The sequence below is a fragment of the Panthera tigris genome, chromosome B2 (assembly GCF_018350195.1).
Source record: "Panthera tigris isolate Pti1 chromosome B2, P.tigris_Pti1_mat1.1, whole genome shotgun sequence".
Classification (NCBI taxonomy): Eukaryota; Metazoa; Chordata; class Mammalia; order Carnivora; family Felidae; genus Panthera; species Panthera tigris.
The window spans coordinates 62,101,258-62,128,940 of record NC_056664.1 but is presented as its reverse complement, the minus strand read 5'-3'; the positions used below and the strand labels follow the sequence as shown (position 1 = coordinate 62,128,940).

Sequence of the window (27,683 nt, the reverse complement as noted above, 5' to 3'; positions counted from 1 at the left end):
TTCCTCGTTGAGGAGGGGATACTTGAGTAAACAGAAATGAGAAAGCAAATCTCCCATATCTCCAGAGAAAAAGCATTCTAGGAAGTGCAAAGACTATTCTGAGGGTGGCTGATGTGAAGCAAAGCAAAGAGCAGAGTGAAATGGAGAACAAAAGGGAGAGCAGTAGGAAATCCAGTAGGAGAAGGTAACGGGAAGGAAGAAATTCATGTAGAATCTTGAAGGTAATATACAGAGGTGGGTTTTTACCCGGGGTGAATAGTCTGGGGGAAACTTTGCTGACTGACAGCATAGGAAGGGAAAAGTATTTTGTAAAATTTTAGAAATTGAGAAATTGGGGTACCTGAGTAATGAACAAGCGTTAAGTACTCCATTTTAAAATGAGGCAATCAAAGCACAGAGCAATTAGGATTTTCCCATGTGTAGTTAGTAAGAAGCAGGGTTGGAACGCGAAGCTAAATCCTAACTCAATAACAGAAGCAGTCTCAAAGCTTCACAGGTTCAGGAAGAAATGTGTCTTAGCTTCAAGGAGACTGGAGATTGGTATTGATGAGTTTCAGATCAGTGACCCTAAGCTGAACAATCGAATTAACAAAAGTGTTGGGGGAAAATAGAATTCTCTAACATTACACTTTGATCTTGCTTTTGCCAAGTATTTCATTTATTGGATATCTTTAAACAGAACATGTTTCACAAAGATTTCAAGTGGTTAAATTGATCTGTGCCCACATTTTCTCTTTGGGGGTTAACTTAAAGTGGTCTCAAAAATTGGTTTAGGGGACATACAATGGTCCTCTGTGATTTGCATATGCAAAATGTATTTGTCTACAGTTGGATAGGAGTGTATATGCATAGATAGGCAGGACTTCATAGGAAAGTGCTCTGTGGCCATTTAGCTCAGTTGGTTAAGGCCTCAAGGTAATTAAATTGGAGGAGTTCTTCCCTTTGTGGGCTTGTACCTTGGCGCTATCACAGCTGCAAATATATCCCAAACCCTGACCAGTTGTCTTGAAAATGCATGCCCTTGACCAGAAGGACAGACTTGCACAAGTCAATCACTACAGACAGAAAACAGGATTGCTCAGAGAATAGGCCATATTCATAGTGGGTCAGCAGCATCCTATTAATACTCATAGGCAACCCACTGATTACTTTGGAGTTGGAGTAAAGCTGGTTATTTCTCTGGCTCTTGACAACAAAGGCAGATGAGCAGCAATTTTCTTTCTCGGTGTGAATGTCTCCTCATGTCTGCGGGGGCCTCTGTTGAGAGTTTCTCTCTCAGTGGGTCCCTGTGTGGGAGTATGTGCATGTTCTAATCTGGGATGTGATCAAATAAGATTGCATTTTGTTTGTTTTTCCTCTGTGCTCTTCTTGAAAGGCTGAGTCCAACTACAATTTTCATGAATTGTTCCACTCTAATCTTATATATCAGGCACTAGAGACTCTTGAATTCTGAGCACAAACTAAATGATATAATATTGCCAACTAGTATGTTGCTATTAAGTTTAGAGTCTTTATACATTTTCCAAGATGCTATGCTTGCATCCAAGATGCCAAGTTGCTAAAAGCTTTTGACAAGTTTTGACAGAGATCAGTTTCTAAAATGGCACATTCAATGAATCATCTAGGCTATGGTTGCAGGAGGCAACATGTGATAGAGACATGGATATTGACTTCAGGTCTAGTCTGTGCTGTGGTGCTCAACAATTAAGCTGCTTTGAAATGGGGGCATTTTATTTCTATGGATCTCAGTATAATAATTGCTTTAGATAAAGTGATCTCTGAATTTCCTTCAAAACATATTTTTTTCCAGTGGGTTCACTTCATATTGAGACTCAAGGTGAAAAATATATATTTGAAGTCAAGATAAACTTGTTGTTACTAAACACCCTGAGCACTGGCCCCAGACAGACCTGCATGGTCTCTGGTGAGCTTGTTCAATGAATAGAACCTAAACTTACCTCCTCATTTGTAAAACAAGAATAAAAATCCAGAAACAATTTTGGGGAGGATTAGTTCACGTAACATAAGTGAATGGCACATAATAGTAAAAAAAATGTTAGCTATTGTTATCTCTTTCTCTACATATTTCTACATATTTTATGTAGATAATTTCACTGCATTTAATGAAATGTATAGTATTGTACAAACAAAACCAGTTTGTCACATAAAATGCAACCTTATCCAACAGATACAGGTCATAATTTCAGGGACAATGAAGATACACCCACAATAATGTCTGAATGCAGAATACCTGAAATTCCTATAGCAGCAGTTCCTTTTTAGACTAATAGGGAACTAAAGAACCCATCCTAATATTGCTGAGTCACAAAGGCATTTGTTGGCATTTGATTGCCTGTAGGAACAATTCATTGTAAGGCTGTTGCCAGGCTAGATGAGGGCTGACAAGCACAGGAGGTGAATGGCTGAGTAAACATGAGCTGTATGGTCCCAGGCTAGAAGGGCATGTCCTGTAAAGCACTATACCATAGGGAAGCCCAGGACTATCCAGTGTCACCAGGTATCTGGTGCTGGGAAAGGGTGAGGTGAAAAAGCATGAAAAGAGGGTTAAACCATTCCACAACAGCTGGGTCACTACATGTTGAGTGATAAGACTTGGCTAGGCACTGCTTTCTCCCCCGCCCAACAGACATGGCTGCCAGTTGTCTCATGTCCAGCCATTTTTCAGCTGTTCTCAAACAGCCATTGGTCAGTTTCAAACAGAAATTCTTTGGCTTCAAGGAAACTCACAAATCAAGATCTGCTTATTCTGAATAAGGCCATGCACTAGTTAATTTTAAAGTAAAATTCTGTTTTCCTCTGGAGTCTTGATAGGCATAAAGTAATGTTTCTCACACGAACATTTTTCTTCTTATAACCTTTGCTTTCCTTAGTTATTTAAATTATGATGTGAAGTTCTCCCCTTTTAGTATTTTTTTACTGTTTATTTTTTGTTTTGAGAGCACAAGTAGGGCAGGGAGAGTGAGAGAGACAGACAGACAGAGAATTCCAAGTGGGCTCTATACTGCATGGGGCTCAATCTCAGGAACCATGAGATCATGACCTCAGCCAATCAAGAGTGAGACGCTCAACTGATCGAGTCACACAGGTGCCCCTCCCCTTTTAGTCTTAATGGCAACTTTACAATGGAATATCCTTATTCCTTACTATAATTCATTAACTTATCACTTTATAGAGTTAATATTGTAAATAACATTAACTTGGAATTCAAGGAAGAAAAACTAGCAACCTCCAATAAAAAGATAATTCATTGTATCTGATAACTCATTTTAACCATCAAATAGTATCACTGGGTCAGTCTCCTTTCTCCAACAAAAGAACTTAGGAAAGAATCAAATAACATGTTAATGAGTATATGGAGGTTTGGGGTCGTTAAGTTTTGTTTTAAATCTCACTCTAATTTTGGCACATTTATTTTGTGAACACTGGAACATTGGCTGCCACTGAGTAAGTTTATCAGTAACCTGTAATGATAGAATGGTAGTATCAGGTCAGAACTATTATATAGCTATGTTTGAGCCTCAAAATGACTCTGGAAATTGGCTCCTGAATATACTTCAGGCACACTAAAGATCCTGAAATAGTTAACTACAAACTGCTGGTAGCTACTGTCTTCTACAACAGCTTTCCAGGTTCTAAGATATATTGCTGAGTAAAGTAGATGTGATAGTGACAGCCAGCTAGTCTCCTAAAAGCTTCTTCCTTCTTCTTCCTGGGAACACAGCACACCATATATTCCAGGCTTCTTCCTTGTAGTGAGGTATGCTAATTATGTATTTGTTTGTTTTTAATTAGGTAGGATATACTTTTAATCAACAGGATGTACATAGAAGTAATAGGGGTCATTTCTAGGCCTGGGTCATTAAAACCTCCCATAATTATTCTTCCATGTTATTCTCTACTTTCTGTTCTATGGAATAGACTTGGCCCCAAAGCAACCTCTGAATACATGTTGAGTATAGAAACATGTCCATCAGGTGGATTGCTGAATGACAGCTTGGAGAAGGCCATCTTGCCAGCCTCCCTAGCTATATCATCTATCTCATGTTCTGTCAGCATGAGGAAGGGAAAGATCGCTATTGTGTTTGAGCCATTGTTAAGGAACTATGTTTTTTTAAGTTTATTTGAGATAGAGAGAGAGAGAGAGAGAGAGAGAGAGAGAGAGAGAGGAGAGAGCACACATGAGCAAGGTAGGGGCAGAGACAGAGAGGGAGAATCCCAAAATCCCAAGCAGTCTTTGTGTTGACAGCGTGGAGCCGGATGCGGGGCTCAATCTTACAAACCAGTAGATCAGGACCTAAGCTGAAATCAAGAGTCAGACGCTTAACTGACTGAACCACCCAGGCACCCCTAAGGAACTATTTCTGATAGACACTAGCATACTATAACTAATATAGTGAGTACTATAATTTGAGAAAATGCTCTTTTAAGCCATGGAGATTTGTTTTTAATTTATAATATAGGCTAGTTCATTTAGAATCCCCATAGGAAATGTATTTTCATAGGTCAATTTTAATATATTATGAATTGGTAAGCTCTTTAGCAAAAGATTAAGAAAAAAATCACTGAATATAACCTATTGGGCAAAGGCTAACATAGTTGTTGGAGAGAAAAAAAACAAGTCTGTATAGTGACAAGGGGAGAGTGCAGGCATTTATGAACTTCTGCGTTCCGCACCTGACACTCACGGAATGGAGGAGTGTAAGGGAGCACACTGGCTTATCTATTTTTATTTCACGTTTGAGGCTCAGAAAAACCTTATGAAAAAGAAACACTACTACATGGTGGTGTAGGGAAAGGAAACATTTTTTATTGGAAAAAAAAATTTTTTTTAAAAGGACACCAACAGTGAGGGATTTAAATCTGCTTTTTACTCAATGAAATCATTGGCCCAAAAGAAGATATTACCTAGTCATAGTAGATTATGTATTTATGCAACAATAAAGTGCCACAAAGAACATTTTTCAAGGTAGAGGAATATTCTTCCATAACTATATATAAAAACAAAATAGGCTGTTACTTGAAGTTCTGGGTTCTAAATGTAGTCTGGCTAAGGGAAATGAAGACATTTCCAAGAGGAACTAAAATGATCAAAGAAAACAGGTTAAAGACAGAAGAAAAAAAAAAGAATTCTTCACTTTGAAGATGGGGAATAAAATGATAGTAGGTAGAAAATAACCAAAAGGAATACAATCATGAAGGGAATTTTTAGAAGAAAATGTATTCGTTTGTGGAATTCCAGATTTATAGACCTATAGAAGTAGATAAGAATTTCAAATAATAAATCAAAATAATTACTCTTCAATATAGTAGGATGTATAATTCTATAGCAAAAAGCCTTGGTAGCATTTAGTATGGGCTGAGTAACACATAAAAAAGGACTTATTTGTACATGATACATTCATAGAGAAAAATAGATGTTAGCTATATATTCCAAAATTTTTTGAGGTTATCATAGATTATTATTTTTTTTCCTAGAAATTATTTTATGATACTTGTATTATAGAATATGGGAAGGAAAAAAAAACCCAATGTTTTACTCAGGATGACATTACCTATGTTATAATATTTAAAGACAATATTTTTAAATGTTTATTTATTTTTTGAGACAGAGAGACCGACAGAATGCAAGTGGGGGAGGGACAGAAAGAGAGGGAGACACAGAATCTGAAGCAGGATCCAGGCTCTGAGCTGTCAGCACAGAGCCCAACACGGGGCTCCAATTCATGAGCCATGATGAGATCACGACCTGAGCTGAAGTCAGACACTTAACCAACTGAGCCTCCCAGGTGCCTCTATGTTCTAATAATTTTTAATAATCTAAGTTTGTCCCTTATTTAACTATATATATATATATATATATACACACACACACACACACACACATGTATATATATGTATATATATACATATATGTACATAATTTGTATACACATAGACACATGTATATATATTTCTACACCAATTTAAATATGTATACATACTTGTACATGTATATGTATATTCATGCTAACTAAGGGCATGTTTCTGAAACTATTTCCTTTGATTAAAAAATATGCTATGAAGGAACTATCACAAACTATTATTTAATTTTGCTTCTCATAATTTTCCTCCTTCCTCAGTAAGACTAAATCAAAGTTGGTACTTTTCCTTATATTTCACTTCAATTACACAGGAAATCTCTTGTAGAAAGAACATTTTCTGTTTTACGTTCAGTTTATTGCCACAGACTAACCTGTTATGGCTTTTCCAAATTCAACATTTGGCATTTTTTCTTCTTCTCCTAATTGTCCCTGTAGTGTCTTTTCCTGTTTATTATGGACCTTTTTATCCTCTGGCAGACTTTTGATAATCGTAAGTCAAGAACACGAGTTGTGGAATTTTCCAAGTCAGAGTCAAAATTGGTCCTTTGGTATCATTTAGACACAAGAGATTGCAAATTTCTAGTAATTATGTACTTTAACTTGCTGGCTTTTTTAAGCAAGAATTTCTTAAAACAATGACATAGAAAGTATAAATGCCATGTTTTTCTGTACTCACAAAATTTATGTGTAAAAATTCATTCATGTATAGCCTTTCTCCTTCTTAATATGACTACTTTATTCTGTTGAATTAACATTTAAAAAAAAAAGATAACTACATTTTTGTTGGCATTAGCTTATAGAGGACATTTTTATGCACCCTATTGAAATCAATGTCACCTAGGTGAAAATCTGAAAACTCTTTACTTAAAGAGGCTTGATATAATGCATTCAAATTGTTACCAAATAAAATATACTTGTGATTTTTGCTGAATAGTACTTGCATCTGTTAGGCTACTTCTGGAAGCAAACAGAAGATAAGAAGTCTATAATGGACAACAAAGGTCACTGCTTAGCATAAGCAGCTCTGTTACTTATTTGGAATTCAAAAAGCTTATTTCAACATCTATGTGGTAAATGGTCCCTCGTGTCAGTAGGGAGTATTTCAATGTGCCTCTTAAATGAATTTCTCAATATATTGAAATTTATGCTCCTCAGAAAATACTATGAAAAAAGAGGAGCTTTCCATAAAACAAAAAAATAACACTATCAACAGGGATTGCTTGTATGCAAAGGTGAAGTTTACATTTAGAAAATATACACATTAAAACCTAAGTAGTCAGGCTTTTCTGACTAAATGTATTCTATGGAGAGGTTGTTCTTCCAGTGTTCAAACCTAGCTTGTATTTCCTTATTGCCCATGGGCTCATGTATGGTCTTCAAATTACTCTCAATTTATTTCGGGTATATATGTATGTAAGTCTCCTCAACTCAAGAACTTACTTTATTAGTCTCCTGGAGACAGAAATGATCTTTTTGATTTACTAGTATCCTCCTGTCTACCTTCTTCTGAGCTGACTAGTTTTTACTACTGTCAGAAAAAAATGTAATTAAGGATCACATGTGTAACATGACATGCCAAGTGCCGTGTGGTTACAGAGAAGCAAAAGGCATGATCCCTCGTCTCCAGTATGTCAGTTATCTGACAACAATGTAATATATATGGTGGCCAAAGTAAATACTCAGTGCTCTAAAGGTATAGGAAGTGATGCTGAAGAAGAAAAGTTTTCAGGAGAAAAATGGGACTTGACCCTACCCTTCACTGAGTCTGCAGTGAAGATTAGTTGAACTGATAGAGAAGAGTAGAGAGCACAAGTGGTGACAGCAAAAGAGGGGACACTGGGGGGGAATTGTATACAGGGAAAGTGTTTGGGTATTTAGCGCACATGCACGAGTGACAATTGCAAATGGTCCCATTTGAATCCTGTGCTTCAACTGTGAAGACAACATGTATACATGTTGTAATTATCTACTATGGACTTGTATTCAAACTTAAAACTACTTCCCCCAACATCGTTCGGTGCTAGACATAATGAGAATTTTCAGTGTCATCTCCTACCTCTGTTTTAAAGATAATTTCCAATATTAGCTCACAGTACTCTACTATTTGACCTCCATGACAATTCCATGATTTCTAATTAAATGTCTTATACTGAAAGGCTTCTGAGTTAAACATTCACTTTTTCTAATTTTGAGCTAATTTATATTAGGTTTTAATCTTGAAATAATTAGAGGCTATCTTTCAACACTTGAAATTCATGGCTTCTTTTCAGAACATCTTTCTGTTTAATGGTTCTTAATTCTCATCTGGACACTTTTTGTAAAAAAAAAAAAAAGTATAATTAAAAACTGGGAGGAAATAAGCAAAAAAAAAAAAAAAGTCTATGTTCCAGATCATTTAATATTGCATAATGAATAAGAACAGAAACAGACTTAGAAGGGTTTCTAGTAGGATTTGCTGGGTGGAAGAACTATTAAATTCTCAGGCAGAGGCAAACTGATACAGTAGGAAATAGTGGAATATAGAAAGAAATCATGGGCAAAGAATTTGCTAATCATATGGAGATAAAATTTAACAAGCACAGATATTTGAAACTGAGATAACAATGAATAAATTTGGGAAGTATAAACTCAAGGTAGATCTAAAGGTTTTGGAAACAGTAATGGATAAGGCAAGAGTACATAATGACAAGAGTTAAAGTGTTTCAAATCTGTGTATTGTTCAGGAAAAAAAGCTGATAGCCAGATCCACATTAGACTCTGTTAAATCAAGCTTACAATTTAAAAATAATAGGTAATCATTAAAAGAACTTCTGAAACCAGAGAAGGGAGGAATGGGAATTGCAAAGCCTCACATATTCCAAAAGAAAGACAAAGGAAGAAAAAGGAATCTGGGGTGGTGGGACACTTGCAAATGTATGGAATTCATAATAGCACCTTCTCTTCCCTTGGAAGGATATTAGAGTTAATGAGTGATATGGGGCATCTAAGAAAAAAATATTTTACAAATATGATTTACAAATCATATGAAGTTGTGAATTGGGCTTGTTAGTTGGTCAAGGCAATGCACAAAAATGATGAAAACTAAGGGGGCGCCTGGGTGACTCAGTCAGTTAAGCATCTGACTCTTGGTTTCAGCTCAGGTCATGATCTCACCGTTCATGAGATGGAGTCCTACCTCGGGCTCTGTTCTGTCAGCATGGAGTCTGCTTGGGATTCTCTCTCCCTCTCTCTCTGCCCCTCTCCCACTCTCTCTTTCAATAAATAAATAAATAAACTTAAAAAAGAATGATAACTCTTTCCCGCCATCTTTCTGACCAACCAATCTCTTCAAAAACTGGTTAAAAATATTATAATAGAGGGGCGCCTGAGTGGCTCAGTTGGTTAGGCGACCAACTTTGGCTCAGGTCATGATCTCGCAGTTTGGGAGTTGGAGTCCCACGTTGGGCTCTGTGCTGCCAGCTCAGAGCCTGGAGCCTGCTTCGGATTCTGTGTCTCCCACTCTCTCTCTGCCCCTCTCCTGCTCACATTCTGTCTCTGTCTCTCAGTAACAAACAAATGTTAAAAAAAAAATTAAAAACAATTACAGATTATTTACTGGGAAGGGAAAACATAACAAGACAGAACATGGAAAAGGCATTTAAGATGAGGACTAATCATGTATTTCTGTGCCATCAAAAATTCTTAGTATAAATTTCTCTTTTTTTGATTCTGTCAAATGTAAAGACTCCATGAATAGTAAAAGACCATTGACAGCTGCAGTTCAGTGAAAGGATTGTCCTAGGATTTGATCTGAGCTGGTATCTGCTATAGATTCACATGGGACCAAGATCGAGAGGCTGAGAGATTCCAGTGAGTATAATCTGGGAAGCATTAAGAGCAAGTACATAACTATTTAAGAATAAAACTTTTTTAATTTTACATTTCCAATTTGTGATACTCTTTCCAGCCCACTGATAATGTTTTCTCAGACTTTTCCTATTTTATACCCTCTTCTTTCAATGTCCTGCCATCCCCTCCCCCCCCCCCTTTTCTTTTCCTAAGCAGGCTCTTTTAATTCTTTTCTCCATGAATTCCTTCATTTGGGCTAATTTTCTTCTTCATTGTTTCTTATTCCCTATTTCCTCAGTGCTACTCTCCAACTTCTTTATTCTATCATTTTCTCTTTCACCCTTCTTTTCTCACCCCATCTGTATCATCTACAATTTTTATAAGTTCTACTAGGTTCCACAGGAGCTAAATTCCTATCCTCCACTAGTAGACAGTAGAAATTAGGATTTAAGAGCTGCCTGGGCTCAGATCTTTGCTACCTCACATACTAGTTGTGTGGGTTTGGCCAGAGCACCTCTGCATTTTAGCTTAATTTCAGATTAACTCAACTATAAAATGACGATAATAGTAATACTCTTAAGTTGTAAAGATGAAATAAATTAATATATGTAAAGAGTCTAGAGCAGAGTATGACATACAGTCAGCATTTTATGTGCTATTATTATATGTTCAAGGCACCGGGTTAGTCTCTAAATACACAGATGATTCAAATATAGCTCCATGTTCACAGGGAATTTATCATCCAGTGGTGTTTCAGCAGGGTAAATCACTGACCTAAGAAGAGGCTGACTAAAATGAGTGCTACATGGGAAATAATTCATAAGCTGGTCTTCACATTCATTGTAGCATTATTCACAATAACCAAGGTATGGAAACAACCCGAGTGTCAATGGAAGAATGGATAAAGAAGATATAGTATACCAGCATACTTCTAAATGTTCCCAGCCATTTCTATAAAGCAAATATTGCAATAAAGTGAGTTTAATTAATTTTTTGGTTTCCCAGTACATAAAAAAATTTATGTTCATATTATAGCATTATACCTAAAAAAGTGCAACAGTGTCTAAAAATCTCCAGTGTTCTTAATTAAAAAATACTTTATTGCTAAAAAAATCCTACCATCACTTGAGCTTTCAGCAAATCATAATCACTGATCACAAATCACCATAACAAAATAACAATTAAGCTTGAAATATCATAAGCATTACCAAAAATGTGACACAGAAACACAAAGTGAGTAAATGCTATTGGAAAAATGGCATTTATAAACTTGTTCCATGCAGAGTTGCCACAAACCTTAAATTTGTACAAAATACAATGTCTGTGAAGTGCAACGAAACATATTTGTATATCAGAATATTATTCAGTCATGAGAAGGAACAAAATCGTTACTTGTGACGACATGGGTGGTCCTTGTGTACATAATGCTAAGTGAAATAAGTCAGAAAGCAAAAAACAAATACAATATATTAGTGCTTATATTGGAATGTAAAAAAAAAGCCAAAGTTAAAGAAACAGTAGAATCATGGTTACCAGGGCTGGAGGATGGGGGAAATTAGATAATATTGGTCAAAGAGAACAAACTTCCAGTTAGGTTATGAATAGCGTGGGGGCTCTATACACAGTATTATTATAGATAATGATACTCTATTACATACTTAAAAGTTGCTAAGAGACTAGATCTTAAATGTTCTTACTACAGAAAATAAATGGTAATTATGGGACACAATGGAGTTGTTAGCTAAAGCTAAGAGGGTAAGTGTAGCAAATGTAAGAGTACCGTAATGTATGTAAGTGTAGCAAATCAACAGGCTGCACAATTTAAACTTACACAATGTTACATGTGGATTATATCTCAATAAAAGATTTAGATGAGACCCGGTTGACTGAGTATAAATTCAGCAACTAGAAAAGGAAGACATTTTCAGGTTGATCCTGAGATTTTTTTTTTTTTTTATATAAAGGTCAGGTATTGTAAAACTGTAAGAAACAAAAATTATGATTAATGTTTAATGGGTACAGGAAGGTCCCAAAACTGGAGTAACAAATTCCCTGAAGATAGTATGAAAATCAACAATTTAAACAATGTCAAACTTACACATTGAAAAACGGTGTGAGAAGAAAGTAGCACCATTGCATTTACATTTTTATTGTGTGGCTTGTTGAGAAAGTACTAAAAATAGATTGCTTGGCTTCAAGCCTAGATCAATGATCCTTGGAGCTTCTACCCCTCCTGTTTTTCCTTTGGGGTTGGAGTAGGTTTATATCTACTATGTGATTTGCCAAATGGCAGAAAAAGACTTCAGAAAGCATTCAATGATTACAGTTACTATATATTAAAGGCAAAGAAGGAAACTTTTAAATGATCAATATTACGGCAGAATAAATAATTGTCTTCGAATCACGGACCACAGGATCCCCTAACAGCTGTCTTCATTTAAACGGAGGCTTCAAATTTTAATAAATGACTCTAAGCTGTGGATTTTGTCATTTTGGCTTTGGGGAATTAAGTCTTTAAGTAAAATTGATGTGGTAAATTTACAGAAATACATTTGACTTTCAAATAAAGGGATAGCTCTTAGATACTTTTTCTTATGAACAGGTTATAGTGAGTGTAAGTAAAGGGGTCTTAAATACCAATAGTAAGTGTACACAGTTCACAATCAGCTTGTACCTTTCATACAGTTGGTATAGCTTAACTCTTTCCAGTGAGAAAATGTAGATAACTACATTTTTTTTTTAAATGGAGACTCTGTCCTTATGCGAACACATTATGCTGATTCTTAGCATTTGATTTCCTTTCTCTATAGAGAGACAGCTCTGTTATTTCTTTAGTGGGTTTGTATGAAGGAGACATTCAAAGGCCTCTGGAACAAAACGCCACACCAGAAGGGACACTAATATCTTGGCTCTAACTTTGCTCTGTGGGCCCTGTGTCACACAAATTCCCAGGCACTGGAAAACACAAGTGACAAAAGTTTAACATTTAGAAGTTGGGAAAAGCTGATTCTAAGTGTTCTCAATGTCAAGAGTTTTTGGAAGAAAGGTTTGAATAAGAGGTTTGGAAAAAGAGGTCTAAATAAGAAATTGATCCATTCTGGAATAAAACTGGATTTCTGCAGGACAAAGATAAGAAGGAAGGTTAAGTTTTCTGAATACTACTATGATCCAGCTGTATTTTGTACATTGTACTTAATATATTTTGAGTGGTTGATATTATAATCTCGTTTTTATAACAGAGGAAAGACAGACACAAAAAGGCTATGATAGGTCCCAAATTACTGAGTGATTGGGTAGAAACTGGATTATAAGCCAAGTTTATGGTTTCAAACCTAGAAATAAACAAACCATCAATCACCCTCACTTGATGGTTGAAGAAAGTGTCACATTGACTGACTGCATATATTTTAAGATTTTGGAGAAAGTTTTCTAATATGGATGATGCTAGTCATACTTATGTTCAAATAGAAGAAACCAGGAACCACATAAGCAACATAAATTTACAACAGCAGTCATTTCTTGTAGGCTAGAAAGAAAATAAAAATTATGGAAGTCTCCCTTGGGAGTAGGTATCAGTTTAATTTCCAAAAAGAAAAAAAGAAAAAAGAAAACACCAGGTGGTTAGAGTTTTTTTCTCTTGGTATTTTTAAAGCAACATAGCCTATCAAGACTTGAATATGATTATGAAGGCAGTAATTACTATGTGTGGAACAAAAAGCACAAGGCCAATCTTTATGGCAGATTTAGACAGTATCTAATCTTAAGGCTTCAAACCTCAAAAAACAATTTTGTGTAGTTTATGGGTCACACTGACCTGTACAGGACCAATTTTAACAGAAGTCAGAGATCAGAAATAGACTAATAAAAAGAGAAAACACAGCTCAGGAACTGTCATGACAGAAAGAACCATGTAATTTTGAACCAAAAACATTTACATAGGGTGCTGTATATGGTTTTTCATACAACAGATGGCAAAAAAAAAATCCAGTTTGGAAATTACAACTTAGGAATACCATCTTTGATGGCAAATATTCAAATACAAAAGCAAAAAAAACAAAGTTTGATTTGCTTCAAATTCGTAAGTCAACCCATATGCAAACAGTAATTAATATGAGGATGTTAAGCAGGAAAGTATCCCATAAATGCTGCGTTACCCTTTTCCCCTAGTACTGAATCAATTATTATTACTGATGACCTAAAATATGTTAAGACCTGGTTTGGAAGTCTAAATAGAAGTAATAAGATGTGTCTTGGTGGGCTTGTAATGAGTGTATTAATATCACTTCTGGGCTTCAGGTTTTGGGATTGAGAATGGAAGAGGCATCTCAGTTTCCAACTTTCCTTTCAGTTTTTAGAAGTATTGGGCAGTCCCATTTGACTACCACATTTTCTCCCAATAATAGATTTTGGTGGCTATGCTTATGGGATAGATTAAAATTGCCATGATCTGAAGAGGGAGGATTTATTTGTGTCCTCCTTCTATATGAAATGGCTGAACAGAAAATTAATTCAAATAAAATATTGACAATATTTACTAAAAAAAAAAAAAAGAAGTATTGGGCAGATGGTTTGGGGGATATCATAAGTGACTTGATCAGTCCACGTGATAACTATATTTATGTCTTAGATGATTATATTTAGGAAGTCCACAATAACATCCTCAGTCATTGGTCATCTCTAGGCCAATAAAAAAATTACAGAATTCCTACCACACAGGAAGAAACAGCAAGAAAAAAAAATACATAATTCCCATAATCTTCCTTTTGACTTTTCAGGAAACTGTGGGAAGGGGAATTTTTGACATTTTCTACTTTATTTTCCCACTCTTTAATCTCACTACAGTCCTTTCATGATATAATGGGAGTGGATTAAAAGGTCCAACAGCAAGGTAACTTTTAGCCAGTGAACTGGAAGCTAATTCTCCTTGCTAGTTGAAATCTTGAAATGTGCTAGGAAGACATGTCCAATACATATACCCATGGGTGGAACAGGGAAGACTAATGTGGCTCACTTTTGTTCTTGTCTTCAGACTCCATCTCAATCTCGTTTCCCTCAAGACTTCTATCTTCCTGGCAGCAAACTCCAGGACATCTATTACATCTAATATTCAACCTGGGAAGAATAAAGTCTGAACTAAGGGGAATAGAACAAGATTCTTTGATTTAAGAGTGGAAGGGCTTAAGCTCTATTGTTCTCTGCTTGGAGATCCCTCTCCAGTAATCCAGCATACTCATTTTACAGTCGAAAGGGTCACACTCTAAGGGAAAAGGAGGAAGGGAAGTTCTTGATGATACACACCTCTTTTTTTGCGGCAAACTATTATGTTAGGCCTTAGACTTCTACCCCATATTCAGAATCAGTTGCTGAGGCAAAAATCACAGGGAGTACAAATTAAAAGATGTGGATTTGACCTGGCCCACAGGTCAAGTGGGCAGAGTACAAGTTTCTTCATCTCTTTGCTGCTTACCCAATTCACTGAAAGGACATAAACTGTATTCTTGAGACAAGACCCAAGGGGAAAGTAGAAATTTTGAGAATATGGATGCAGATGGAATTAGACTAAAAGAGAAACCAGAGCCAACAAAACTGCTTTCAACAGAGAGGTAAGCATTGCGGTTTTCAAGAAGCACTAGAGAACTTTGAGTCTTGAAGAAATGAAACAAACAATTGTTGACTAATTAGCTCCCCTCTTCCTCTGTAGATACATACAAAGCAATCGAGTTAAGAAGTCTCCAAAGAAGTAACTGATCTGTTTGGAGAGAGTTCTTAGTATGGTTTTAAAGCTAAAGAAAGACTTAGAGTGGAGGCTAACTGGGAGTCTGGACTTCCATAAATTAAATGGAAGAAGCACATGCACAAGGAAAGATAGCACCTTCCAATAGGGGCATTAAGTTGGCAATTGTCTGGTCTGCCTGTGAATCCTAAGAAGCCTGTCTATCTCCACCATCTCCTGGTGATGCAGACCCTACAGTGAGCCTTTCCACCCAAAGGTGGGTGCTGGAGGAGAAAAAGACTTCCATTATAGATAGGATTCCTCCCTGTCAGCTATCTATGTACAAAGACAAGACAAAAATCCCACATCTTTCATCCATTAATATGGACTGGCAACTGAACTTCCCAAGGCATTTGAAGAAAACCAACAGAAAAAAGAAAAAAAATATCAGGAAATAGAATGACAGACTCTAGAGGAAATGGCAATAATTTGGAGAAGAAAATAACTTAACACTTTTTTTCTCATTGTCTTCCTCAGGGAGACTTGATAGCACACTGCATACATGAGAAAAAGAATAGGCTGCTATGTAGAAAGAATGAGTCAAAAAGAAAACATCCTTGGAAACTGAAGTTATAATTGCCTTAAATTAAAAAAGAAATCATAGGAATTGCTAAATAATAGAATAAAGATCCTGAATACTAAATTAGCAACCTGCAAGATAAATAGCTAAAAATTTATCAGCCCATATGAAGTCATTAACACCACACAACATTTCTATAATGTAGGTGTTATTATTACTACTACCCTCATTTTATAGACGAAGAATCACAGACAACCTGGAAATGGAGGAACGGGCCCAAGGTCACAGAACAAGCAAGGAGCAATTACACAATTCTAACTCTGCAGTCAATAGTATGTAAAAATTATAGAAAGAAAAGTTATGAGACATGGGGAGATCCAGAAAGTCCATCATCCATCTTACAGGACTGTTACAAAAAAAGAGATAGTAAAGAAGAGGAAATAATCAAAGAAATAGAAGAAATTTTCATTGAGTTGCAGGAAGAACAGAATCTTTAGCTATATGAGACCAACTTTGGAAAAAGGAGATAAAACTACTCCCTGGACACAAACTATGTATAACATAAAGACCGTGAGAAAAGCTCAACATTATAGAGGTTTGAAATTATCATCTACAAAAGAGCAAAAATCAGTCGCATGCAATCCTGCATGGTTGGGTTCAATGGTGACTCCAAAGTTTATAGGAGAGATGATTTAATCCTAGAAGTTTATTTCTAGGTAATTTCTCAATCAAGTTAAAATGCAAAAGGAAGAGACCTTTGGATGGAAGCCAAATCATGTATGCCCTTGTGCTAGAACTCTCCAGGGGTTTCTATTTCACTCCAAGTAATTCAGCCTTTACAGAGGCCCACAAGGTTCTCTATTTTTATATCTTGTTGTTCTCATTTCATTGCTTAAGTCTCACTGTCACCCCACTCTGGTAACATTGGCCACCTTGTTGCTCCTGTACCTGCTCCAACTCTGGACCTTTGCAGTCCCTCTTCTCACAACTCTCTTCCCCAAATATCTACATGGCTTACTCTCTCACACCCATGAGGTCGAGACTCAAATGTTGCCTTCTCAGTGATTCCTTCCCTAGGCACTCTATGTAAAATTGCCTTTCACTCACCTCCCCATCATTAATATCCTTTTCCCATTTCCTCTTTCTCCATATAATTTATTATATAGCATATGTAGCATATTCTAATAATTTGTTGATCTTATTATCTGCCTCCATCCACTGGAGTATCATTTACAGGGGGGTGTGGATGTGTCTGTTAAGTTTACTATCACAAGCATCCAGAACAGTGCCAGGCACATAGGAGATGCTCAACATGTACTTGCTGAATGAATGCTGGACAATCTGCAATATTATTATTAGAAAATTTCAGAGACACAAAGTAAAATTTTCCTAAACAGGCATACGAGGATTGACTGAAGTTGTACTTACATAAAAGAAAGTTTTTAAAACTCTATTATTTAATCCTGTATATATTACCTTCACTCTCTATTCAATGTATGAAAATACATAATGGTAGTTAATTTGTAATTTCTCAGACCAGTGAGGTTTAGTCCCTATTCTGAAAATTTATTCTTCATTTCTATGTACACCATAATAGCTCCTCAATCAGAAACCCAGAAAAGTCGTAAGTGTAACTAGTAGGTGGCACTTTTGTCTGAAAATCAATATGACAGAAATAAGCTGGTTTCCAACATGTTTGAAATGTTTTAATAAAAAACCAAACAAACAAAAAACCAAAATGTCAGTGACCTCAAATGTAAAAATTCATGTCATGTAACAAGTCCTTTAAACCTTAAAACTTTGCTTTCCCACCACATAGACTTGGTATTAGCAAATAGCTTAAGTATCTTTACTTGTAACAAATGAAAGAATAATGAGTTTTCCTGGAAAAGAGGTTCCAAGACTATACCTTTTATTTTTAAATTATCTGCAGACTTTTGTAAAATTCATAAACCTCATACCCTACTTTGTAGAAAAGTAGAAAAACAAACCTAAAGATTACAAGCCAAATATAAACAGATGTAAAATGATAAATGCATACACTTAGAGAAGAAAATGCATATGGAAAAAGTTTTTTTTCCTCTTTTTTAGTAAAAAAAATATACACTTCTCATTTCTATACTCAAGTAGGGTAACTAAATTATTAAATTCAGCCATTCTGCCTCCTGAATCACACAAGTAGCATCATCAATCTATTTGCCAAGTAGTCATCTTTATTACCTGTGTTTTAAACATCTAGCAGAATTTCAAGAAAAACTCTGGAAGATACTCTTACAGAAGATCAATTGTAATTATTATTTCTTCTTGAAAGCAAGAAGCTATTAGGAAAAAAAAAACAGGCAAATTCAATGACACCGCTCTGCCCCTCATCTCCAGCCTTCTGTCTCCCATCCTCAGTACTTGCAAGGTGCTTTATTTGTATAAGGTTAGTAACCTACATTATTTTATCTCGTTCCTCATATCAATTTGGTGACCCACATATCCTTATCTACCTTTTAAAGGTACAGAAGTTAAGGCTCAGGTAGAAGGACCACCTTGCCCAAGTCAGTCAGGATTTAATCCAGGTCTTCTAACTTCAAAACCCATTGTTTCCATTCTGAAAAAGTGATCCCTGGTTCTGGTCTCTTGGAGACAATATACAATGTTTCTCAAACTTGGGCATGCATTAAAATCACCTGGAAGAATGGCTAAAGGACAGACTGCTTATTGAGAAGGTCTAGGATGGGGCTCAAGAGTCTGCATTTTTAACATGTTCCCAGGTGATGCTGATGATCTAGTTCAGGAACCATACTTTGAGAAACACTGCAGTATACAAATACGTATCTCCTAACCTTTAACAAAATGACTTGGAACTCCTGTTCCTATCCCACAAATCTAATTCATGTGTGGTTTTCTCCATTTCATTTAATGGCAACTCCATTCTTCCATGGCTCACACCAAAGTCTTTGAAGTCAGTCTTGAAGTCATTTCCTACATACTCTAAATCTAATTTTTCAAACCGTATCCAGAATCTGACCACTTCTTACAACCTCTACTGGTACCATCCTGATACAGACACCATCATCTCTCACCCAGATCACTGCAATAAATTCTCATTTGACCTCCCTGCTCATACCCTTCCTGAACCACAGCCTGTTGTGAACACAGTAGCTACCACATTTTAAAATGTAAGATTAGGGGCGCCTGGGTGGCGCAGTCGGTTGAGCGTCCGACTTCAGCCAGGTCACGATCTCGCGGTCCGTGAGTTCGAGCCCCGCGTCAGGCTCTGGGCTGACGGCTCGGAGCCTGGAGCCTGTTTCCGATTCTGTGTCTCCCTCTCTCTCTGCCCCTCCCCCGTTCATGCTCTGCCTCTCTCTGTCCCAAAAATAAATAAAAAACGTTGAAAAAAAAATTAAAAAAAAAAAAAAAAAGATACATTAAAAAAAAAAAAATAAATAAAATGTAAGATTATATCACTCTTCTGCTCAAAAGCCTGAAATGAATCATGTCCTCAGAGCCATATCCCAAGTCCTTATAATAGTATAAGGCCCTATAGAACATGGAGCTCTCCAAGCTTAGCTCCTGTCAAGTCTTCTCCCTCACTGCACTTTAGGCACACTATCCTCCTTGTTTTTCCTTTCGGAAAGCCTGGCACTCTCCTACTTCATGCCTTTTACCCCAGCTCTCCCTTCAGGCTGAAATTCTTTTTCCAGGTAATCACATGAATAAACTTTCTCATTTTCTCCATCTCAGTGAGGGCTATGCTGACCATATCTCATCACAATCCCCAGCCATCTCACCTTATTCTACTTTCTGTGTGTTTCTTTGTAGCATTTATTAACTTCTATAATTTGCTTATGTTTCTTGTTTATTCTCTGTCTACACATTTTAGAATTATATGTTCCAAGAGGACAGGAATCTTTGTCTGTTTTGCTTACTGATGTATTCCAAATCCCTACTATTGCCTCACACACAGTAGGCACAGATAAATATTTGCTGAATGAATAAATGAATGAATAGCGTTTCATCAGTGTGATAAATCCATGCTAAAGATCTGATTTTATATATTCTCTCTGAAACAACTTTTTAGCTCAGATAGATACAGAAAATACAGTTATCAATAATTGCTGACTTCTATGTAAATCAGAAATTTTTATGGCAGTGATTAACTGGCAGAAAGGCATGTGGACTCAAACCCCTATTAATAACAAATGTCAGCTTTGAGAAATCTGCAATGCAAAATACCAGTATGTATCCATTACAATAGCAGCTCTAATTCTTTCTGAATAGAATAAAATATGACCAAAATTATAACTTAATGCCTATTATATTCTTTTAGGGAATATTTATCATATACTCTTCACTTGAAGGAAAAAAATCATGATATTTAGAATACTATTACCAAAAAAGCAATTTAATTATGGATAGACCCATTTGGTTATTAGTTATTAAATAATCACTTTCAAAACTTTATACAGTAACATATTCCCATTTAAAATAAGTATATTACTGAGACATAAAGGCATACTCTTTTGATAAAACAGTGGCCTGTGGATTTCTGGTACCAATCAGATACCTGACATCTGGTACGACGATCTGACTCTTTTCAACATCTATTCCAGTCTTCACTGTAATGTGATGCCCTCTACTGCAGAGGCTGGAAAACTAAAATATGACCAGTTCTGGAGGCCCTTGCAGCTAGGGTTCGGAATGCAACTCAGGTTTCAATTACATGCACTTAACTGAGGACTGATTTCAGAACTGAGGTAAATAAGAAATGCAGCAGGGGGCCAAGCTGTGCAGATAGGTGTCCTAAAACATTCTCTCTCCTATGCAGCTTCTGGATTACAGCAGAAACATCTCTTAACTAGGTGCTGGCCACATTCTGGGTTGAGGCTTCGGGGTCCCTTCTAGACATCAGCTCAGTCAATTCAATAAAGCCACTTAACACCATGTATTAATGAATTGTTTTTCAGCCATTCGAGTCTGACCAGTACAGAATCCTAAGCCTGTTACTCAGTCATCAATGCACAAGTTAAAAGAAGCTTCTGATCTCCACAGGGGTGTACGAATAGTATAGTACGTATAGAATTATACCATTTCTGGAAGGATCTCAGGGCTCATTGTATTCAACCTTCTCATTTTACAGATGATAAAGTGGGAGCCAGCTACTTTCTCAATTCAATTGATGATAGAGCCATAGCTAGACTCCAGGGGCCCCTGCCTACCTGTTCAAAGTAATTCTTGCTACATCACATAGATCTGGGCCTAAAATTGGTAATTACACTGTTGTTGTTTTGGTTGTGAAATTGGTAGGAGGGTCAGAAAACTACAGAAGGAAAATGTTGCAATCAGACAATATTGTTGCGTGCACCTCCACATTTTAAGATAGTCATTCTAGAAATGAATGAGACAACTTTGCACTTTGGGTATCAGCAATACCTAAAACAGGCAGTAGTGAAGAGAAAGTATGCTCCTTGGAGACCACTGCATAATAAACTCCCAAACTTAATTTTTAATCTAATTCAATAAAACACATCATACTCAGACACAAAAAGATAAGACAATAGTTAGAAGGCACTGAAAATTTGTCTTGGGTTTGGAGCCTGCTACCTTAAAGCTCAAGATGAAAAATTTAAAAAATAAGCTGTCCATGATTCACTCTTATTTCTGAACTTGTTGAGATAATTAAATTTTAAACTAATGTTTACTCCTGAAGTTATTACCTATTGCCTGCAAGAGTTTGGCTTACTGTAATATGGCTGTGATACTACTTATTAGAGGATGATGATTTAGAATGTACCAGTATATCTTTTTGTATTTCCTCCTGCTTAAAGACAGGGAAAAATATATGTCTGGTAGCCTGAGAACTACAAAACCCTCTGGATTTTGTGTTCCAGTGGAATAACATACTTTATACTTTATCAGGGGATTATATACTTCAACATTAGTAGAAAATATAAATATAATGGGATTCTGGGCAGCCCCACTAACACTTGGAGAAATAAATCTATTGACATGGAGCTCTGTTAATGATACAAAAAAATGAAACAGAATGTAAGCATAAACCCTTTTTTATAAGTATATTCTACCTATACCCATAGCCAGTTCCACATTAACATTCATGCTAAATTAAAAGGTTTAAGAATGTGCACAAGCATAAATGGCAGGATTATACATACTTTTTGTCTCTACATTTTTCCACATTTTATTTGGGAAATACATATTGTTTTCATAATAAAAAAAATAGTTGGAGTAGAGAAACAAAAATATTTGGAAGTATCCCCACTGTTTTGACTTCTGAAGTCAGCATGGCTCAACTGGAGGGAAGGGGCAACTAGAAAGAGGCTGCACAAGGCCCACCAGTCAATGGCCCCTCTTGCATTTGTTTGGTGCCCCCTGACCGGCACTAATGAAGGATGCATAAAAGGGAGGCACATTAGTAAGCTGAGCACGCCTACTGCTGTAATATGCTTTCACAAAGCTCTGCCCCAGGCAACAAGCCACCTGCCAAGGACAGTTCTTTTGTTAATGAAAGTTTTCTTCTGAAAACCATACACCTTCATCTCACTCTAGCAGTGTTTTAACCTTAAAACAAGTCACAACCCTTGTTTAATACTATAGCTTTCAGAAACTCCACCTTCTTACTACCTCCTTAAGGCAAGAAATTGTCTTCAGTTTTCACTGTAATCAGTGGAAATAAGCATCCACAATCCCTTATTTTCCTGATCCCTCCTAAGGCTTACATGGGTATGGCCAAAGAAAATTTTATTTATTGCAACTTTGAGGCTCATCTGGATCTTCAAAAATAACTGTTGTGCCCAATAACTTTCAGGCCCAATAATTCTATCCAAATGCGGGAAGCCTAAATGCAGTTTCTCTAATTTAGTTTTAGTTTTGTGTCCTTAATGCCTAAAAGTAGATAAAGGGGTGAAAGTAGGTGTGTGTGAGGGGTTATTTTAAAACTAACCATGACGGCTAATTTTATGTGTCAGCCCAGCTAGGCTATGGTCCCCAGTTGTTTGGTCAATTACTAGTCTAGATGTTGCTGTGAGAGTGTTTTGTAGATTTGATTAATATTACCACCAGCTGTCTTTAAGCAGGTTGCCCTCCATAATGTGGGTGGTCCTCATTCATTAGGCTAAAGGCCTTAAGAAAGAAAGCTGAGGTTTCCTGGTGAACAAGGAATTCTGCTTCAAGACTGAAACACAGAAATCCTGGCCAAGAGTCCAACCTGATGGCCTGCTATATGGATTTTGGACTCAAAATTGCAAATTAACTCTTAACCTAGATACTGAGAACTACCCCCTTACCCAAATTCAAAAGAACATGGTGTTGGCATAAAAACAGATACATATAGAATGTATACTTAATGGAATAGAATAGAGAGGCCAGAAATAAATCCACACATATATGGTTAATTAATTTACAACAAAGGAGCTAAGGATACATGATGGGGAAGACAGTCTGTTCAATGAACGGCATTGGGAAAACTGGACAACCACATGGAAAAGAATGAAACTGGACCATTACCTTACCATAAACAAAAAATAAACTCAAAATGGGTTAAAAAGACTTGAATATAAGATCTGAAACCATAAGACTCCTAGGAGAAAACACAGGCATTAAGCTCCTTGACATAGGTCTTGGCAATGATTTTTGGATCTGATATTAAAGCAAAGAAAACAGAAGCAAACTAAACAAGTGGGACTACATCAAACTAAAAAGTTGCAGTACAGTAAAGGGAACCTTCAACAAAATGGATAGGCAATATATGGAATGTGTGAAAAATATTTGCAAATCAAATATCTGATAAGGAGTTAATATGCAAAATATATAAAGAAAGCATACAACTCAATAACACACACACAAATCTTATTTTAAAAAATGCAGAGAGAAAAAATAAAAAAAATAAAAAATGCACAGAGGATCTGAAGCAAAGAAGATATACAGATGGCCAACAGGTACATGAAAAGATACTCATAACCATTAGTCATCAGGGAAATGCAAATCAAAACCACATGCAAATCAAAACCACATGCAAATCAAAACCACATGCAAATCAAAACCACATGCAAATCAAAACCACATGCAATCAAAACCACAATGAGATATCACCTCACACCTACTAGAATGAGAAAAAAAAGACAAGAAATAAAAAGTGTTGGTAAAATGTGGAGAAAAGGCATTGGAGTATGGGCATTGTCGGTGGGAACATAAATTGGTACAACCACTATAGAATACAGTGGAGGCTCCCCTCAAAACTGAAAAACACAACTACCACATGATCCAGCAATTCCAATTTGGATAATTATCTGAAGAAAATCAAAGTGCTAACTCAAAAAGATATATGTTCCCCACATTAACTGCAGTGTTATTCACAATAGCCAACATATGGAAACAACCTAAGTGTCCATCAATGGATGAATGGATAAAGAAGATATCCCCGCCCACCACACACAATGGAATGGTTTTTTTTTAGCCATAAAAGAATGAAATCTTGCCATTCACAAACATACAAAGAACTTGTAAGGCATTATTTTAAGTGAAATAAGTCAGAGGAAGACAAATACCAAATGATCTAACTTAGGAATCTAAAACAAACAAAAATGAACTCACAGATACGGACAACAAACTGGTGGTTGCTATAGGTGGGGATGAGGGGTGGGCTAAATGGGTGAAGGGGGTCAAAATGTACAAACTTCCAATTGTAAAATAAGTCATGGGATGTAATGTAGAACATAGTGACTCTATTTGGTAATTGCGCATTTGAAAGTTGCTAAGGGAAAAAAAAAGACTGAAACATCAACTCTTACCTGAATTCCCAAACTTCATTCGTGAGGACTGGGTTTTGCTAGCTAGATGGCATGAGGCAGACTCCTTATGAAGGATGAGAATGTGGGTGGAGGAATCTCTGGACTCCCCTGCTATTCCTGTAGAATTCCCGAGATCCCACGAGATCAGGCTTCCTCTGGGAACTGCCAGGAGCTGTCTCAGCAGCAGTGCCTAGGACCCAATTCTGCCTTTTCCTGAGCAGCTCCTCACAGCTCCTCCCAGTCAATCCTCTCCTTACCACTCCATCAGGACCTGTACTTATTTCCTCAATAGAGATTAAAAAAAAAAAAAAAAAAGGCTCTCTCTGTACTGCAGGCTTCCTATTTGTAAAACGGTGATAACAGCACTTACCTAACCACTGTTCTAAGGATCAGAAGTGAAGCAGTTAGGTTAGGACACGGTGATTACTCAGGGAGTAGTGGCCATGCTGAAATGCTATGGTGACACTCCAATCTTCCTCCCCAGATGATATTCTACACGGCTTGTACACTAGTATTACACTGGGAGACAAGAGATCAAGTCATGCAAATCTGTTTTAATATGCACTTGAAAGAGAGCCCTCAGGCTGTATAAACTCACCACACAGGTTGATTCAGGTGATATGATTAATGTCTAAATCAGAACTAAAGTAATAGTCATTCAATTATTTGATACTGCAAAAAACATTATTAGGAAACGTCATAAGGATAAAAATAATGCCCACTGCTGTTCACAGCATATTTATTTGAATAAATCACTTCCCAGAGGCAAAATAATTGACTAATCGTCTCAATCACATAAGTTTATCCCTCATATTTTCATGCCAGGAAAATGTAACAAATTATATAAATTTCTGAATTTAGGTAAGATGTTAATATATTTAGTCATTTCATATAAATATTTACAATCTATTGAAATGAAAATTTACTTTCTCACTTAATTTACTTACAATTATAAAGGAACTGAAATTAAGCATTCTATTGTGGTTACTAATTATAACTGTTTTTTAAACTTGAATTTCTATAATTCGTAAAGTCACATAAGAATTAGAAATAGTATTTCTCTGGAGAATAACTGGAAGGGATGCATATGCACATGTGTGCATGTGTATGTTATGTGTAAAACATACATAGTATAATGTACATGTAGATATGGGTATATAGATACGTATATGTATAAGGAGAATATGGAGAAATATGCTTGTAGTGCATGCTTAAATTTTCCCCAACGCTCTTATCTCTATAGCATCCTAAAGAGTTTTAGAGACTACATTTCTCCCACTTTTATTGAAACCTTGTAGGATATGTGGTTTTGACTAAGTTTTGGTCCATGGGATTTGAGTGGAAGCAATATGAACACACACCAAATCACATTTTATAATGGAAAATGTTTACTCTCCAACTATTTTCCCATTTTTGCTGTCTGGGAAAAAGTTACTGGTGGATCATCTGCCTTTGATCCACAGATGAAAGCAAAGGATCATAAAGTAGTACCATCAGCCAAATGGGTCAGGAGGTACTCAGATGACCACCTACCTTTCTTGGTCTGTCCGCCCACCCATGAACTATTACGATAAAAAGAAACTTCTTCCTTGTTTGAACCCTGGATTTTTAGGTCTGTTTGTTATAGTGGCTTACCGTATTCCCTAAATATCACAGATTCCATTTGCAATCAAGAGATTCTTGGCCCCAAATGACTGCATAATTTCTGCCCAGGAAAGGATTCCAAACCATTAGAACTATAACTGATGACTTCATGTCTACTGAAAATGACCCATACCTCAACATACCAAATATGCCACTCAGCTGGAAAATAATTCTTTCATACTTTCTATTAATATTACCATAGAAGGACTTTTGAACCCAATGATTCATAAGTGCTAAATTGTTTTGTTTCTTCTGCTTTTCACAAGTCTGAACTGAAATGACATTTTTCATTAAAAAGGAGTTTATTGCAACAATTACAATTTCCTTGCTTTCATGTCACTGAAAACTCAACTTAAACTGACTAAACAATTAGACAAACATGTTGCGTTAGTGCTAAGTTAGGATGTGACTTGAGTCAGAAGCTCCACAACACCAAGGATATGCTTTTATTTTTCCTGTTTTCCATGTTGGTTCCCTACATGATAGTTTTATATTAATGCTAGCTCCCCAAGGTTATAAGATGGCTACAGGCAGAGACTAGGGCTATGTATTATTTTATTCAAGCCACAAAAAAAGGGAGATTTGTTGTTCTAGGAAAAGCCATGTAGTGTGGTTTTATTGGACAGCCTTAGATCATATGTCTACCCCAAACCTATTCAGTAGCCATGATTTAGGCCAGTCAACATATCCCACTGCTTTGGTAGGAATGAGGTCAAATTTACACAAAACACATGGCTTTATATGGAAGAGTTTTCCTAAGGACAGCTGTGTGATTCTTCCCAGGAGGCATGGAAATATATGCAGGGCAGCAAAACACCACTTAATATATTTCAACCTCAGTCTATTCTAAGATCCCTAAATGATTCTGATGTGCTTAAACAAGATATGATTCTCATAACGTTTCTAGGTGAGGAGCATCCTATATATTCATAAAAAAAACATCTTTATACCATATCATTGTCTCATTAAAAACTAAATCAGAAAAAAAATCAACTTGATATTCTGAATAATGATAAATATATGTTTTATTTTTTCAAAAAAACTTTTCCTACATGTGTTCTACTTTTGTGTAGTTGAACATTTCCACAAATAGGAAGTCTAATCATGCATATTCCACTGAGAATCTGAAGAATGAGATTTCAAAATGTTCACCATATGTAAACTGAAGATAACAAATATCAATATTCTGAAGGTTGTTAATTTTCCTGCTTCCTTTATATATCCTTAGTACTATTAACAGT

The 27,683-nt window shown here is 36.3% G+C and overlaps 1 protein-coding gene and 1 non-coding gene across 3 annotated transcripts in view; one reads left to right on the top strand and one right to left on the bottom strand.

Annotated features, from left to right (window-relative positions):
* LOC102972589 (adhesion G protein-coupled receptor B3) overlaps positions 1-27,683 on the bottom strand; it is a 361,405-nt gene that overhangs the window by 224,919 nt on the left and 108,803 nt on the right. The gene's annotated exons all lie outside the window — the stretch shown is intronic.
* Positions 14,077-14,216, top strand: LOC122238955. The gene has a single exon (XR_006218092.1). It is a non-coding gene; the product is annotated as a small nucleolar RNA SNORA29 (small nucleolar RNA).